The sequence below is a fragment of the Hemiscyllium ocellatum genome, chromosome 21 (genome assembly GCF_020745735.1).
Source record: "Hemiscyllium ocellatum isolate sHemOce1 chromosome 21, sHemOce1.pat.X.cur, whole genome shotgun sequence".
Taxonomy (NCBI): domain Eukaryota; kingdom Metazoa; phylum Chordata; class Chondrichthyes; order Orectolobiformes; family Hemiscylliidae; genus Hemiscyllium; species Hemiscyllium ocellatum.
Genome location: NC_083421.1, coordinates 20440488 through 20456909, shown reverse-complemented (window position 1 = coordinate 20456909; position 16422 = coordinate 20440488). Strand labels below are relative to the sequence as shown.

General features: G+C 44.4%; 1 protein-coding gene across 1 annotated transcript in view; it reads left to right on the top strand.

The window, feature by feature from the left end:
- LOC132825790 (TRAF3-interacting protein 1-like) overlaps positions 1-16422 on the top strand; it is a 262419-nt gene that overhangs the window by 91325 nt on the left and 154672 nt on the right. The window lies entirely within an intron of this gene.

Genomic DNA, 16422 nt, shown 5'->3' with positions numbered 1-16422 from the left:
CTTGACCTGTGCCTTGAAGATGGTGGACAGGGTTTGAGGAGTCAGGAGATGAGTTACACACCACAGGATTCCTAGCCTCTGACCTGCTCTTGCAGACACAATATTTATACAGCTAGTCCGGTTCAGTTTCTGATCAATGTGAGCCTCCTGGATGTTGATAGTAGGGAGATACAGTGACAGTAAAGTCAAAATTCTTTCACTGCAGTGAGTGCATAAACCTCCAAATAACTAATCTCCCCAAACTTTTAAGCCCCTAATATATGGCTGAGTCTGCAGTTCATACATTAAACTCATCAGGCATCTCAGACCCTTTCAAACTGGGGTAAAAACAAGTCTAACAATATAAAACAAAGCAATGGAACCTAATGTATAGAACAACAGAATGTTTAACATTTCCATCTGACCCCGTTTCTTCAAAAATAAGAATACAAGGTGTTAAATTGCTTGGAATCTCTTTGAATGATAACTGTAACTTTTGATGGAACCCTGATTTTTGGTGATGGAGGCAGTGCTGGTAATTACATGACCAAAATCCAGGAAATAGGTATGAAAAGGAGATTCAGGAAGACAAACACAGTCAATAAGTAGGGTTACAGATGGTATCAAAAGTCCCAGATGGTATGCCACCTGCCTGGTGCCAAGGTAAGGTCACTTGAAGCCAGCTTGAAAGGACATTGGAGTGACAGGAGAGGAACCAGTTGTTGTGTTCCATGTTGGGACGATAACGTAAGCAAGTGGTTCAGTTTGGGGAATATCACAATCAAGTAACGGGACAGAGAGTAAAGAAAACGTCAGGAATCCACTTCGGTATGGCATGTAATGGCAAACCAGTAAGAAGTGTATTGATTGAACCAAAAGAGAGAAATGCTCAGTTGTATAAATGCAAACTGAAGCAACCGTGTAGCAAAGTATTAATGGAGAATTTAAACTTTAACAAAATTTGGGAGAGGGAGACAAGTGCCTCTCAGAAAGGTAGTGAATGTTTGGAGTATGTCCAGGATAGTTTTCTGCAGCAATATGTCCTGAATGCAACAAGGTGACAAGCAATATTGGATTTAGTAATGAGTCATATTGAATTTGTAACCTAATTTGTGCGTGAACATTTATCAAATAGTGATCATAACATTGGGTTCAATGCAATGTTTGAAAGCGAAAGCATGAATCAGCCACTAGAGTATTAGGTTCAGGTGAGGCCAACTTTAACAAGACGAGACAGAGACTATCCACAGTAAACTAGAAAAATCCACACATGCATAAAATAATTAAGAACAGTGGGGGATGTTTAAAGAAACACAATACACAACAGTTTATACCCCTGGGAGGGAATAGCTCCATTTCACCAAAAAAGCAACTATGATGACTAAAGAGATCAGGGACAGCATAAAGCTAAATGAAAGGGCACACAAAAATGCAAAAACAGCACAGATTCTGTCAAATGGGAAAGGTCCAAAGACCAGAAAAGGGCCACAAAGCAGCTTATAAGAGCTACTATAAATTATGAAAGGAAAGTTGTCAGGGACGTAATAAAATCAATAAGAAGAAATCTCACAGTTACATAAAAGTGCAGTGATTGTCACAAGGTCAGCTAGGTGGACCTTTCCTACTTCTTCATTCATTCACAGGAAGGGGGGGTTGCTGGCTAGATCAGCATTTATTGCCCATCCCTAATTGCCCACAGGGCATTTATGAGTCAAGCACATTACTGTGGGTCTGGAGTCACATGTAGGCCAGACCAGGTAAGACAGTTTCCTTCCCTAAAGGACATTAGTGAACCAGATGGGATTTTTCAACCATGGTTTTATGGTCATCATGAGACTCTTAATTCCAGGTATTTGTTGTATTCAAATTCTACTATCTGCCATGGTGGGATTCAAACCTGGGTCTCTGGGTTAACAGTTCAACGATAATACCATAGGCCATTCCCTTCCCCATAGAATATGAGTTCCCTGATTGAGGCTGTTAATCTAGTCCAACCAGGGAGCCCTGGCTGACAGACAAAAATAGGAAGGTCTGATATTCTGAGCGTTGGCTCTGAGGAAGCTGAATCAGTGTTAAGGACTTCCCACATGTAAATAATGGGTGATCTGATGACGGGATACCAGCCCCTGTGGTGTTTTTTCTAGTGGTGATAAGAGAAAAGCACATTCTTGAGGAAACTCACTCGTAACAGTTGTTTTTGAGTTGGGGTATGCATTTCTGGCATCCTACCATTATTTGGAAAGTTTGACTCATTCAATCCTGCCATCAAACACTGGAACCAGTATATGGAAAAAATGTGCTATTTTTTCTGGGAAAATGACATTGGAGCAGTCAAAAAGCAATGAGTTATTCTCCTGGCAGCTTGTGAACCCCCAGCTTTTTTGGTTATTAGGAGCCTAACGTTCCCTTTCAAACAGTTGACGGACTCCAAGTCTTTTCCAATTCTGAAATGCGATCAAGTTTACACTGCAGTTTGAGAACCAGTGGAATCCATAACGGGATTTTTGACCAGGTTAAGACGATAGGAGTTGGAAGGTCATGTTGTAGCTGTACACGACATTGGTTCGGTCATTTTTGGAAGTTTGTGTGCAATTCTGGTGTCCCTCCTATTGAAAGATAGGAAGGATATTGTGAGACTTGAAAGGGTTCAGAAAAGATTTACAAGGATGTTGCCAGTTTTGGCGGGTTGGAGCTATATGGAGAGGCTGAACAGGCTGGGACTGCTTTCGCTGGAACATTGGAGGCTGAGGGGTGACTTTCTCGAGATTTATAAAATCATGAGGGGCATGTAAATAGACAAGGTCTTTTTGCTGGGGTGGGGGCATCCAGAACTCGAGGGCATGGGTTTAGGGTGAGAGGGGAAAAATTTAAAAGGACCTAAGGGGCAATTTTTTCCCGCAGAGGGTGGTGCGTGTATGGAATGAGCTGCCAGAGGAAATGGCGGAGGCTGGTAAAATTACAACATTTAAAAGGCATCTGGATGGGTATATAAATAGGAAGATGTGTTTTGAGAAGATTTATAGCTCAGGTTGAGATTCTGGATGTAGGTTTGCTCGCTGAGCTGGAAGGTTCATTTCCAGACATTTCATCACCATACTAGGTAACATCTTCAGTGGGCCTCAGGCGAAGAAGCACTGCTTATGATTCCTGCTTTCTATTTATATGTTTGGGTTTCTTTGGGTCGGTGATGCCATTTCCTGTGGTGATGCCATTTCCTGTGGTGAAGTCACTTCCTGTTCTTTTTCTTAGGGGTGGTAGATGGCATCTAACTCGATGTGTTTGTTGATAGAGTTCCGGTTGGAATGCCATGCCTCTAGGAATTCTCGTGCGTGTCTCTGTTTGGCTTGTCCTAGGATGGATGTGTTGTCCCAGTCAAAGTGGCGTCCCTTGTCATCCGTATGTAAGGATATGAGTGAGAGGGGGTCATGTCTTTTTGTGGCTAGTTGGTGTTCATGTATCCTGGTGGCTAGTTTGTCCAGTGTAGTGTTTGTTACAGTCCTTGTACAGTATTTTGTAAATGACATTAGTTTTGCTTGTTGTCTGTATAGGGTATTTCAAGTTTATTAGCTGCTGTTTTAGTGTATTGGTGGGTTTGTGGGCTTCCATGATGCCAAGGGGTCTGAGTAGTCTGGCAGTCATTTCCGGTATGTCTTTGATGTAGGAGAGAGTAGCTAGGGTTTCTGGACATGTTTTGTCTGCTTGTTTGAGTTTGTTGCAGAGAAATCGGCGGACTGTATTCATTGGGTACCCGTTCTTTTTGAATACACTGTATAGATGATTTTCCTCTGCTCTGTGCAGTTCCTCTGTATTGCAGTGTGTAGTGGCTCGTTGAAATAATGTTCTGATGCAGCTTTGTTTGTGGATGTTGGGATGATTACTTCTGTAGGAGAAAGTGAGGATTGCAGATGCTGGAGATCAGAGCTGAAAATGTGTTGCTGGAAAGGCACAGCAGGTCAGGCAGCATCGAAACGTCAATGCTCCTGCTCCTTGGATGCTGCCTGACCTGCTGCGCCTTTCCAGCATGATTACTTCTGTAGTTCAATATTTGGTCCGTATACATTGTTTTCCTGTAGGCACTGGTTGAAGTTCCCCATTGGCTCTTTGCTCTACTATGACATCTAGGAATGACATAACCAACCCAAAGAATCCCAAACATATAAATGGAAAGCAAGAATTATCAGCAATGCTTCACCTGAGGCCCACTGAAGATGTTACATAGTAGGGTGACAAAACATCTGGAAATGAACCTTCCAGCTCAGTGAGCAAACCTACATCCAGAATAGGAAGGATTTAGAAGAATATGGGCCAGGTGCTTACAAATGCGCCTAGATTATTTTAAGATATCTGGTCAACATGCATGCGTTAGACTGAAGGGCCTATTTCTGTGCTGTACATTTCTAGGACTCTATGACTGACAGAAGCACGTGACTTTGGTTTTGTCCTCTTTTACACCCTCTCCAAAGTTTCCATATCGTTCCTATAATATGGCAACTATAACTGCACACAGTATTCCAGATGTGGCCTAAGTAAGTATAAGATACCTTACACCCCACTTTGAGTACTGTGAGCAGATCTGGCCACCATATCTTAGGAAGGATAGATTGGCCTTGGAAGGAGTGCATGGATTTGCAAAAATGATACCTGGACATCAAGGGTGAAGTGATGAGAAGAGATTACACTAATTAGGCCTGTTTCCACTAGAGTTTAGACAATTAAGGGGTAATCTGATTGAAGTCTTCAAGATATTAACTGGAAAAGACAGTGTAGGTAAAAATAAACTGTTCCCACTTGTTCGGGATTCTAGAACTAGAACACGTAGTCTCAGAATTAGGGCCAGACTATTCAGGATAGATAGTAGGAAGCACTTCTACACACAACGGGAGGGAGATGTTTGGATATCCCTTCCGCAAGTGGCAGTTAATATAAGATTAGTTGTGAATTTTAAATCTGAGATAGATAATTTTTGTATTCAGCAGAACTATTAAAGGTTACGGAGAAAGAGAGGACTGCAGATGCTGGAGATCAGTGTCGAAAAGTATGACACAGGAAAAGCACAGCAGGTCAGACAGCATTCCTGAGGAAGGGCTTATGCCCAAAACATCGACTCTCCTGCTCCTCGGATGCTGCCTGCTGTGCTTTCCCAGCACCACATCATTAAGGCATATGGGTCAAAAGCAGGTATATGGAGTCAGGCTATGGCCTGATCGACTGTGATCTTGTTGAATGATGGAACAGGCTTGAGGGGCTGATGGCCTGTTCCTATTCGTATGTTCCTGTGTTATTCTCCTGATGCTCAGCATATCACTTCTCAACAAGTCTATTCTTTATAGCATTAAGGACCATTGCATATTTTATGTAGTGCCTCTACTAACAGACTCAATAATATTGACATTCACTTCATCGCAAAATATGCAGCTTTACATCAGTCTTGTCACCGTCATTTTTGTATGTTCTTCCTGGTCACTGGTGACCATTATCCCCCTCCAACCAAATATGGTGATTATATGGGATTCTATAACCATGGTTCTATGATAAAGATCATGAACTAATGGTTCCACTTTACGTGTGCAAGAACTGTACCTGTGGGAGTCTTGTCAGCTTAGCTAATGATGCTATCTATTATGGTGCAACATTGTCTGAAGACTTGTGAGCAAACAGCACACTCCAGCTTGATGATTCAGGAAAATCTACAGTCATTGTTTTTACCTCGTTGATCTTAACCCTACTGCAAATCCTCTTGCAAGGATGCCTGCCTTGAAGAGGTTTTCCTCCTCTGTGTATAAGAATCTCAGGGAGTCCCTCTCCCACTGCAACTCCCAGGTCATTTCCTCTGCCCTGAAGCCCGTCAACCATGTATGCTACTTTCTCCCCACCCCACCCTCCTCTCACTTATCTCTCCACCCTTCAGGCTTTCCGCCTGTATTCCTGATGATGGGCTTTTGCCCGAAACGTTGATTTTGCTGCTCCTCGGATGCTGCCTGAACTGCTGTGCTTTTCCAGCACCTCTCTAATCTAGACTCTGGTTTCCAGCATCTGCAGTCATTGTTTTTACCTACCTGATTCAGGAAAGGATATGGATGAAGCATGCGGAAATTGTTCAGCCAAAGCCACTTCCCTGGGGAGCTCCTTTAGCAAGAATCTGGGTTTTAATGTATGGGCTGCAACCACAATTATTAATGTCTGTGGCTCACAACATGTGATATGAACATCCAAAAGACCCCATGATCATGAGGCAGTGATTGTTTTTTCCATGGTATCAGGTGACTACAGACATGAATGGAAATTAAAGTTAAACATGTACATTATTAACATGGAATGGAGGCGGTGGTTACACTGAGATTAAAAATTGAAAATCTATCTGCCCTCCATCTTTCCCTGAGGTCTCTTTCTCCCAAAGACATCCCTTTTTCCAGAGTGGATCCATGTGACTGCTCCAACTGGCCTTGCTCATCATCCACACCTGCTACTAGAGGTCCCAGTGTCCCTGCTCACTGCCCTCCCTCACTGTCACCACCTCGAGTTGGACCCTATGAACACCTTCAATGTCTAACATCTCTTTGAAGCTTCCCTTGAGTGGGATTAGTCACGAGGCAGTCAGCCCTGCTTCAGCTCAGGGCCACATTCTCCCAGACTTACAAAGAACCTTTGCTAACTTTCTCCATGAGGCAAGATAGGACAACAAGGATCATTCTAAGCTAGTTGAGCAGTAGTCTGCCTGTCTGCCTCTTTGGCCTGAGGTCTACTTTCTAGTAAGCACAGACAGACTCTCCTGATCTTAAGGGTCTAACCTTTCCTCGTGATCTGAATGATGTGATCCCATACATTGAAGAAAGACTATCGAGATCTGTTACCACTGACTAAGCAGGTGGAATCCGAAAGAACGTAACTGCTAGACTGGGCCTGTGGCTGGTTCTAATGAACCAACTAGAGAGATAAACATACTTGGCTTCGTCCTCACCAATCTACCCGGAGCAGTTGTATCTGTGCATAAAAGTATCTGTGGGAGTGACCAACGCACAGTTCTTGTGGAGAGGAAGTCCTGCCTTCAAATTAGGGATATCTCCAACATGTTTTGTGGCATTACCATCATAGGACAAACAGGAAAAAAGTTAGCCACCAGGATACATGAACACCAGCTAGCCACAAAAAGACACGACCCTCTCTCCCTCGTAGCCCTACACACGGATGAAAAAAGCCACCAATTCGACTGGGACAACACATCTATCCTGGGACAAGCTAAGCAAAGACATGCCAGGAAATTCCTAGAGGCCTGGCAGTCCAACCACAACACCATAAACAAGCACTTAGATCTAGATACCATCTATCAACCCCTCAGAAAATGAACAGGTAATGACATCACCACAAACCCCTGGAACCCCATCCAGGAGAAAGACATAAATAGAAAGCAGGAGACAATAGCTTCGCTTCACTTGGAGGTCACCACTGATGATGTTACCTAGCCAGGTAATGAAACGTCTGGATATCAAACCTACAGCTCAGCGAGCAACACCTACACCCTAAACCATCATACTAATTGGACAGACTTCAAGCAGGTCTAGTAAAATTGGACATCCACAAACCATTGTCAGCCAGCAACAACAGAAATGTATTCAACGGCAATCTGTAACCGCATACCTGACATTGCCCCATTCTACCATTACTATCAAGCCATGTGATCAACCCTAGTTCGATGAAGATTGCAGGATGAAGTGCCAGGAGCAGCTCCACACATACCTAAAAATGAGATTTCAATCTAGTGAAACTATAACGCCAAATAAATTGCATAGCAAACTGCGTAAACAACATGCAATAGATGGATCAGTGATTCTGCAATCAATGGATCAGACCTAAGCTCTGCACTCCTGCGACATCAAAACATAAATGATGGTGGTAATTAAACATCTCACTGGTGGGGGCAAGGTCCACGATCATGGGTCTTAAAGTCCTTTATAATAGTCATAATCATACAGCACGGAAACAGACCCTTCAGTCCAACCAAAGTCTGAAACTAAACTAGTCCCTCCTGCTTGCATTTGTCCCATATTTCTCCAAACATTTATTATTCGTGTATTTATCCAATGCCAACTAAACATTATAGCTGTAGCCACTTCCTCTGGAAGTTCCAAAGAAAATGCCACTTGTGTCTTGTTAAATTTTTTTTCTCCTCTTACCTTAAAATATGCTCCCTAGTCTTGAAATCCCCCACCCTAGGGAAAAGATACCTGTCATTCACCTTATCTATACCCATCATGGTTTTATAAATCTCTATAAGGTCACCCCTCACTTCCTATACATCAGTAAAAAAAAGTCTTAGCTTATCCAGTCTCTGCTAATAACTCAAACCCTCCATTTCTATCTCTTCTGAACCTCTCCAGGTTAATAATATCCTTCCTAGAATAGGTGACCAAAACTGGACACACTACTCCAGAAGAGGCCTCACCAACGTCCTGTACAACCTCAACATGTTGTCCCAACTCCTTTGTTCTGAGCAATGAAGACAAGTTTGCTAAATGCCCTCTTAACGACTCACTAAATATCATGCATATTTCAAAAAATAATATACGTGAGCCCCTCGGTCTCTCTGTTCTGCAACATTGACACAGTGGCCCAGTGGTTAGCACTGCTGCCTCACAGCACCAGGGACCCGGGCTCGATTCCAGCCTTGGGCTGTGTGGAGTTTGCGCATTCTCCCAGTGTCTGCAGGGATTTCCTCCGGGTGCTCTAGTTTCCTCACACAATCCAAGCATTTGTAGGTTAGGTGAGATGGCCATGTTAAATTGCCCATAGCGTTCAAGGATGTGTAGGTTAGTGTCTTAGTCAGGGGCAAATGTACAGTAACAGGGTAAGAAAATGAGTTTGGCTGGGTTACTCTTTGGAGGAGAAAGTGAGGACTGCAGATGCTGGAGATCAGAGCTGAAAATGTGTTGCTGGAAAAGCGCAGCAGGTCAGGCAGCATCCAAGCAACAGGAGATTTGACGTTTCGGGCATGAGCCCTTCTTCAGGAATGAGGAAAGTGTGTCCAGCAGGCTAAGATAAAAGGTAGGGAGGAGGGGCTTGGGGGAGGGGCGTTGGAGATGTGATAGGTGGAAGGAGGTCAAGGTGAGGGTGATAGGCCGGAGTGGGGTGGGGGCGGAGAGGTCAGGAAGAAGATTGCAGGTTAGGAAGGCGGTGCTGAGCTTGAGGGATTTGACTGAGACAAGGTGGGGGGAGGGGAAATGAGGAAACTGGAGAAATCGGAGTTCATCCCTTGTGGTTGGAGGGTTCCCAGGTGGAAGATGAGGCGCTCTTCCTCCAACCATCGTGTTGTTATGTTCTGGTGATGGAGGAGTCCAAGGACCTGCATGTCCTTGGTAGAGTCTCTTCGGAGGGTCAGTGTGGACTTGTTGGGCCAAATAGCCTGTTTCCACATTGTCAAGATTCTAACTTTACCCAAGTCCCTCCTTTTAACTGTATAAGTCCTGCCCTTATTTGTTTTACCAAAATGTAATGCCTCTCATTTATCCAAATTAAACTTCATCTGCCAGTCCTCAGTCCATTGGCCCATTTGACCAACGTCATTAGGGAAGGCAGCACTCTGAGTTTGGTCAATGGGACATTTTCTTTCTGTGTACACTGGAGGAATTGTTATGTTCATGGGCAACTAATCCATGAAACGTGATTAAAATCCCATGATAGGAGTTTGAGAACTTCAGGCAAAAGTGAGGACTGCCGATGCTGGAGATCAGAGTTAAGAGTGTGGTGCTGGAAAAGCACAGCAGATCAGGCCGCCACTGAGGAGCAGGAGATTCTATGTTTCAGGCAAAAGCCCTTCATCAGAAATGAGGCTGTGAGCCAAGGAAGTGGTGAGATAAATGGGAGGGGTGTGGGGTGGGGGGGGGGGGGGGGGGGGGTGGGTGGGGGGTGGGGGTGGAAGGTACTGAGAGTGCAATAGTTGGATGGAGATGGGAGTAATGGTGATAGATTGGACGGGAGGGTGGAGCGAGTAGGTGGGAAGGAAGATGGACAGGTGGGACAGGTCATGAGGGTGGTGCTGAGCAGGAAGGTTGGAACTGGGGTAAGGTGGGGGAGGGGAAATGAGGAAACTAGTGAAATCCACATTGATGCCATGGGGTTGGAGGTTCCCGAGGTGGAAGATGAGGCGTTCTTCCTGCAGGTGTCGGGTGGTTAGGGTATGGCGATGGAGGAGGCCCAGGACTTGCATGTCCTTGGTGGAGTGGGAGGGGGGTGGCCACGGGGCGGTGTGGTTGGTTGGTGCGGGTGTCCCAGAGATGTTCTCTGAGGCGCTCTGCATGTAGGTGTCCTGTCTCTCCAGTGTAGAGGCGACCGCATCAGGAGCAATGGATACAGTAAACGACATGTGTGGAAGTGCAATAAAACTCTGATAGATGTCAAAGACGGTAAAACTCTGTAGAAGGCTTCAAGTTGGAGAACTTCAATACACTATAAAAAAAGAAGCTGTATCAGTGAGTCACCATAAAAACCACTCTGGAATATTTTAAAAATCTAATGTGTTGATTAGTTCCTTCAGTGAAACATACTTGTTTGTACTCATCTACCCGAGATATTACTTCATTCTTAACTACACACTGAAATGGCCTAGCAAGCCACTCAGTTGTATCAAACAGAATTTTACATTCAAGTTTAGCCAGTATTGCCCACATCTCAAGGAAGAATGAAACTATTTTTCAGCTCTGAAGACAATCAGCCAGTGGAGCTCTCAGCAGCCTCTCCCTCGCCCTGAAGGCAGCTGAGTGAAACTTTCTAGATCTTACACGTCACAGCCTAGATTACGCTGCCTAACCTGTTTGACCACCCATGATTAACTAGTTACTGTATATGGTTCCAATATTTATCCACCTGTTCGCCTTGGAACGATATTCGATTATATTCCTAAATGTATCCAGACACATTGCCCGGGGAGGGCAGTTTTGCACTGTTCCAGAAGGCAGAACTGCAAGTAGTGCCACCTCCCTTTCTGCTTTGCCTTGTGTCCTGTGCAATTGTAATTGAAGTTCAAAGTGGCTGGTGCATAGGGGAGGCACATGCTATCCAGCGGCAGGGGGAACATTTCATTGGTGAAACCAGCTGACTCTTGAGCACCCAGAGAAAACCCACTGGAAGATTAGGAAAGAATCTGCTGGCAAACAAGGGGGCTCTGCATCATGGTCAAAACTTTCCCGTCCAACTACTTCACCAGAAACATAAAATGTATTGACAATACAAAAATTAAATTCCACTTGTAAATATTTCATATTAGATTGGTTTCACTTTATTGATTGTGTATCATTGTTATTTGTCGAGATATGTGAGAATTAGGAACATTATCCTTACAATAGAAGAAATAATATTGTGAATTGTTTTCGTTCACTCTTTATTGATTATTAATCTAAGAGTCCTGTGTTCCACTCACCATAATGTGGCACATGGCTGAACTTGCAATGACCTTCTATGTACTATAAAGGATGTGGCCTGAGATCACTCTCAGTGGGGAGAATTGAAATATTGTAGGTGAACTCAAACTCCCTGTGAGGACTTTTCCAATCAATATGCTTTGATAGCACATACTTGAACAGTACTGAGATTGCCTTTCAGGCTGATCATTTTCTTTCTCTTGACTGACTGATCCCACCAGGAGAAAGTGAGGACTGCAGATGCTGGAGATCAGAGCTGAAAATGTGTTGGTGGAAAAGCGCAGCAGGTCAGGCAGCATCCAAGGAACAGGAGATTCGTCGAACTCCTGTTCCTTGGATGCTGCCTGACCTTACTGATCCCACCACCCCACCTCCCAAAGCACCCAAGATGTCAGACCTTTCACACTTGACTCCTCCATGCACCTGACCATGCCCTCTGACCTCCTCAAGTATGTGCAGCCGTCAAAAACATCTGTAAATCCATCAGGCCAATTAATGGCGAATCAGTCTACTTTCAGTATTCAAAGTGGCAGAATATGTCATCAACAATGGTATAAGGTGCTTATCAACAACTGCCTCACTGATGCTCAGTTTGGATTGGCTAAGATCACAAGACCCATGGCCACATGTCGTGGCCTTGTTGAAAGAGGAAGTGGTGGCATAGTAGCAATATCACTATGTGGTCATTGTAACAAGGTCAGCCAGATGGGCCTAATAGAATATGAGTTCCCTGATTGGGACTCTTAATCTGGACCAATCGTGGAGCCCTGGCCGACAAATATGATAAAAAGTGTGAGAGGTTCTGTTCACCCTCAGAGCTGGCTCTGAGGTAACTGGACCAGTGTCAAGGACTCTCCACATGTAAGTAAAGGGTGACTTTTGGTGACAGAATACTGGCTTCTATGGAGATATTTTAGTGATGAGGAGAGAAAGGCGTGCTCCTGAAGAAATTTTCCCACAAGAGTGGTGATTGAGTTGGGGTAACCAGGTCATTATTTGGAAAGCTTGACCCATTCAATCCTGCCATTGACGACTGGGGCCAGAATGTGGCAAGAATGTGTTACTTTGGGGCTGATGAAAAACAATGAGTAATTCTCCTGACAGCTTGTGGACTCACAGTCATTTTGGTTATTAGGAACCTGACTTTCCCTAAAGCACCATATTCTAAAACCTTTCAAGAGCTGACAGATTTAGTTAAGGAATAATATAACCCCAAGCCTCCTCTTTCTGGGATGCTTTCAGTTTAACTCAACAACTTGAGAACCGGGGTATCTGTATCGGGATATTTGACTCGGTTAGGATGGCAGAGGCATGTGACTTTGATTTAACCCTTAATGAGAGACTGTTTGGTATATGGCATTGATGATGTAACCATGCAAAAGCGTCTGCTCGCTGAAGCCCAGGGAAACTTCAAACAGGCCCTACAACTGTTTTATCATTGGAAAATGTAGCAAGTGAAGCATATGAGTTGTAGGAAATTCCTTGGACATAGAAACACTTGGCAGGCCAACTGAGCTTGGGGAACACCACTTGAGTGAAGGGAATTACATCGACTGACTCTGGACATATCCAGAACAGAGGATTCTAGGTCAGCCCATAGCAAAACCCCAAAACAAAACTGACCCTTGGCCAAACAGTTAAAATTACGTCTGCACCCGCAAGAGCAGCTGCACGATCCACGTTGCTGAACAGCATCCAAATCAGAACCAATCAAATTCGATGTCTGGCGAAACGGCCATCCCTTTCTAATGGAGGCTGATGCTAGCATGACTGGTTCTGCAATCACTGAAACAGTCTTTAACAAAATTTCCTCTGGACTCCAACTCTTACATTTGCACCAGACCACAGCTAGACTGAGAAGCGATATGGGGAGCTTTTACAGATTAAGGATACAGCTTCAGTTCTGGTCTCCTATGAGTAGCATTTGGATTAGTTATCACTGACTATAGCAAAAGGCCAGGGCCCAAGCATGATGGGTGAAATTGGTTGAGAGAATTTCACTCAGACTGGCTCAACATTTTTTGATTAGAAAATGGCTGCCTGAGTGAAGTCTTAATTAAATATCCAGAAATCTTTCAGGAAGGTCTAAGGACTATAATAGGAGCCAAAGCCAGCTTGCATGTTGACCAGGAAGCAATTCCACAATTCTGCAAGGCTCATCCATTACAGGCAAATGTAGAGACAGAAATCAGGAGGCTGGCAAATGCAGGAATCATCAAATCAGTACGGTTTGTGGAATGGGTAGGATAAGTCACACCAATTGTGAACCCTGATGAGTCGGTTTGCCTTTGTGGAGATGGTAAACAAATGGTAAACCAAGTTTTGCAGCTGGATGAATACCCAATGCCTCACACAAAGGATTTATACACAAAGCTGGCAGGGGTCTGTCCTTCACAAAGCTGAACACGAACTATGCATACTTGCAATTGCAGTTGGGTGAGGATTCTCAGAAATATGTTACAATCATAGAGTCATAGAGATATACAGCATGGAAACAGACCCTTCGGTCCAACCTGTCCATGTCGACCAGATATCCCAATCCAATCTAAAGATACATGTCAGAAGTGGGATGCTTCAGTATCCGAGGAATCACATTCCCACTTCTGGCCTTGTGATGGAGGAAAGGTCACTGTTGAAGAAGTTCATGATGGTTGGGCCTGGGACACAAAGGCTCTTTTGGTGCAGTGGTCATGTCACTATGCGTGAGCCATGAGACCCAGATTCAAGTCCCACCTGTTCTAGAGACACACAATAACAGCTATAAACTGGTTGGTTAGAATTTTGCATCAGTATTTACTGTGGAAAAGGATATGGAAGATATAGACTGTAGGGAAATAGATGGTAACACCTTTCAAAATGTCCAGATTACAGAGGAGGAAGTACTGGATGTCTTGAAATGCATAAAGGTAGATAAATCCACAGAAACTGATCAGGTGTACCCGAGACCTCTGCGGGAAGCTAGAGAAGTGATTGCTGGGCCTCTTGCTGAGATATTTGTATCATCGATAGTCACAGGTGAGGTGTCGGAAGACTGGACGTTGGCAAACGTGGTGCCACTGTTTATTAAGGGCAGTAAAGACAAGCCAGGGAACTATAGACCAGTGAGCCTGACCTTGATGGTGGGCAAGTTGTTGGAGGGAATCCTGAGGGACAGGATGTACATGTATTTGGAAAGGCAAGGACTAATTCGGGATAATAAACATGGCTTTGTGCATGGAAAATCGTGTCTCACAAACTTGATTGAGTTTTTTGAGAAAGTAACAAAGAAGATTGATGAGGGCAGAGTGGTAGGTGTGATCTACATGGACTTCAGTCAGGCGTTCGACAATGTTCCCCATGAGAGACTGATTAGCAAGGTTAGATCTCACGGCATACAGGGAGAACTAGCCATTTGGATACACAACTGGCTCAAAGGTAGAAGACAGAGGGTAGTGGTGGAGGGTTGTTTTTCAGACTGGAGGCCTGTGATCAGTGGAGTGCCACAAGGATCGGTGCTAGGTCCTCTACTTTTTGTCATTTACATAAATGATTTGGATGCGAGCATAAGAGGTACAGTTAGTAAGTTTGCAGATGACACCAAAATTGGAGGTGTCGTGGACAGCGAAGAGGGTTATCTCAGATTACAACAGGATCTAGACCAGATGGGCCAATGGGCTGAGAAGTGGCAGATGGAGGTTAATTCAGATAAATGCGAGGTGCTGTATTTGGGAAAGCAAATCTTAGCAGGACTTATACATTTAATGGTAAGGTCCTAGGGAGTGTTGCTGAATAAAGAGACCTTGGAGTGCAGGTACATTTGCAACATTTCAGAGGCATTTGGATGAGTATATGAATAAGGAAGGGTTTGGAGGGATATGGGCCGGGTGCTGGCAAGTGGGACTAGATTGGGTTGGGATATCTGGTTGGCGTGGACAGGTTGGACCGGAGGGTCTGTTTCCATGCTGTACATCTCTATGACTATGATTCTAAAATATCTACCCTGATGAATGCCAACATTGATATCCTGGAGTTGAAATGACTGACCGACAACAATTGCAACCATAGAGTCATAGGGATGTACAGCACTGAAACAGACCCTTTGGTCCAGCCCGTCCATGCCGACCAGATATCCCAACCCAATCTAGTCCCACCTGCCAGCACCCGGCCCATATCCCTCCAAACCCTTCCTATTCTTATACCCATCCAGATGCCTCTTAAATCCAGCGTCCAGCATTTCCTCTGGCAGCTCATTCCATACACGCACCACCCTCTGCATGAAAATAATTGACACATAGGTCTCTTTTATATCTTTCCCCTCTCACCCTCAACCTATGCCTTCTAGTTCTGGTCTCCCTAACCCCAGGGAAAAGACTTTGCCTATTTATCCTATCCATGCCCCTCATAATTTTGTAAACCTCTATAAGGTCACCCCTCAGCCTCCAACACTCCAGGAAAACAGCCCCGGCCTGTTCAGCCTCTCCCTATAGCTCAAATCCTCCAACCCTGGCAACATCCTTGTAAATCTTTTCTGAACCCTTTCAAGTTTCACAACACCTTTCCAATAGGAAGGAGACCAAAATTGCATGCAATATTCCAACAGTGGCCTAACCAATGTCCTGTACAGCCACAACATGACCTCCCAACCCCTGTACTCAATCCTCTGACCGATAAAGGAAAGCATACCAAACAGCTTGCAGATGACACTAAACTAGGCAGCATTGTGGACAGTAAGGAACGTTATCAGAAATTGCAATAGGACTTTGACCAGCTGGGTAAGTGGGCCGAGAAATGGCAAATGGAGTTTAATATAGATAAGTGTGAGGTGCTGCAATTTGGAAAGTCAAATCAAAGTAGGAGTTTCATGGTGAATGAGCTGCACTCATCCAAGCAAGTGGGGAGCGTAGAGGAACAGAGAGACTTCGGAGTTCAGGTGTATACAGTTCTCTGAAAGTGTCAGCAAAGGTAGATAGGGCAGGGAAGAAGACTTTTGGCACACTGGCTTTCATCAGTCAGAGCATTGAGTGGGACATTGGTGAGGTTGCATTTGTAGTTT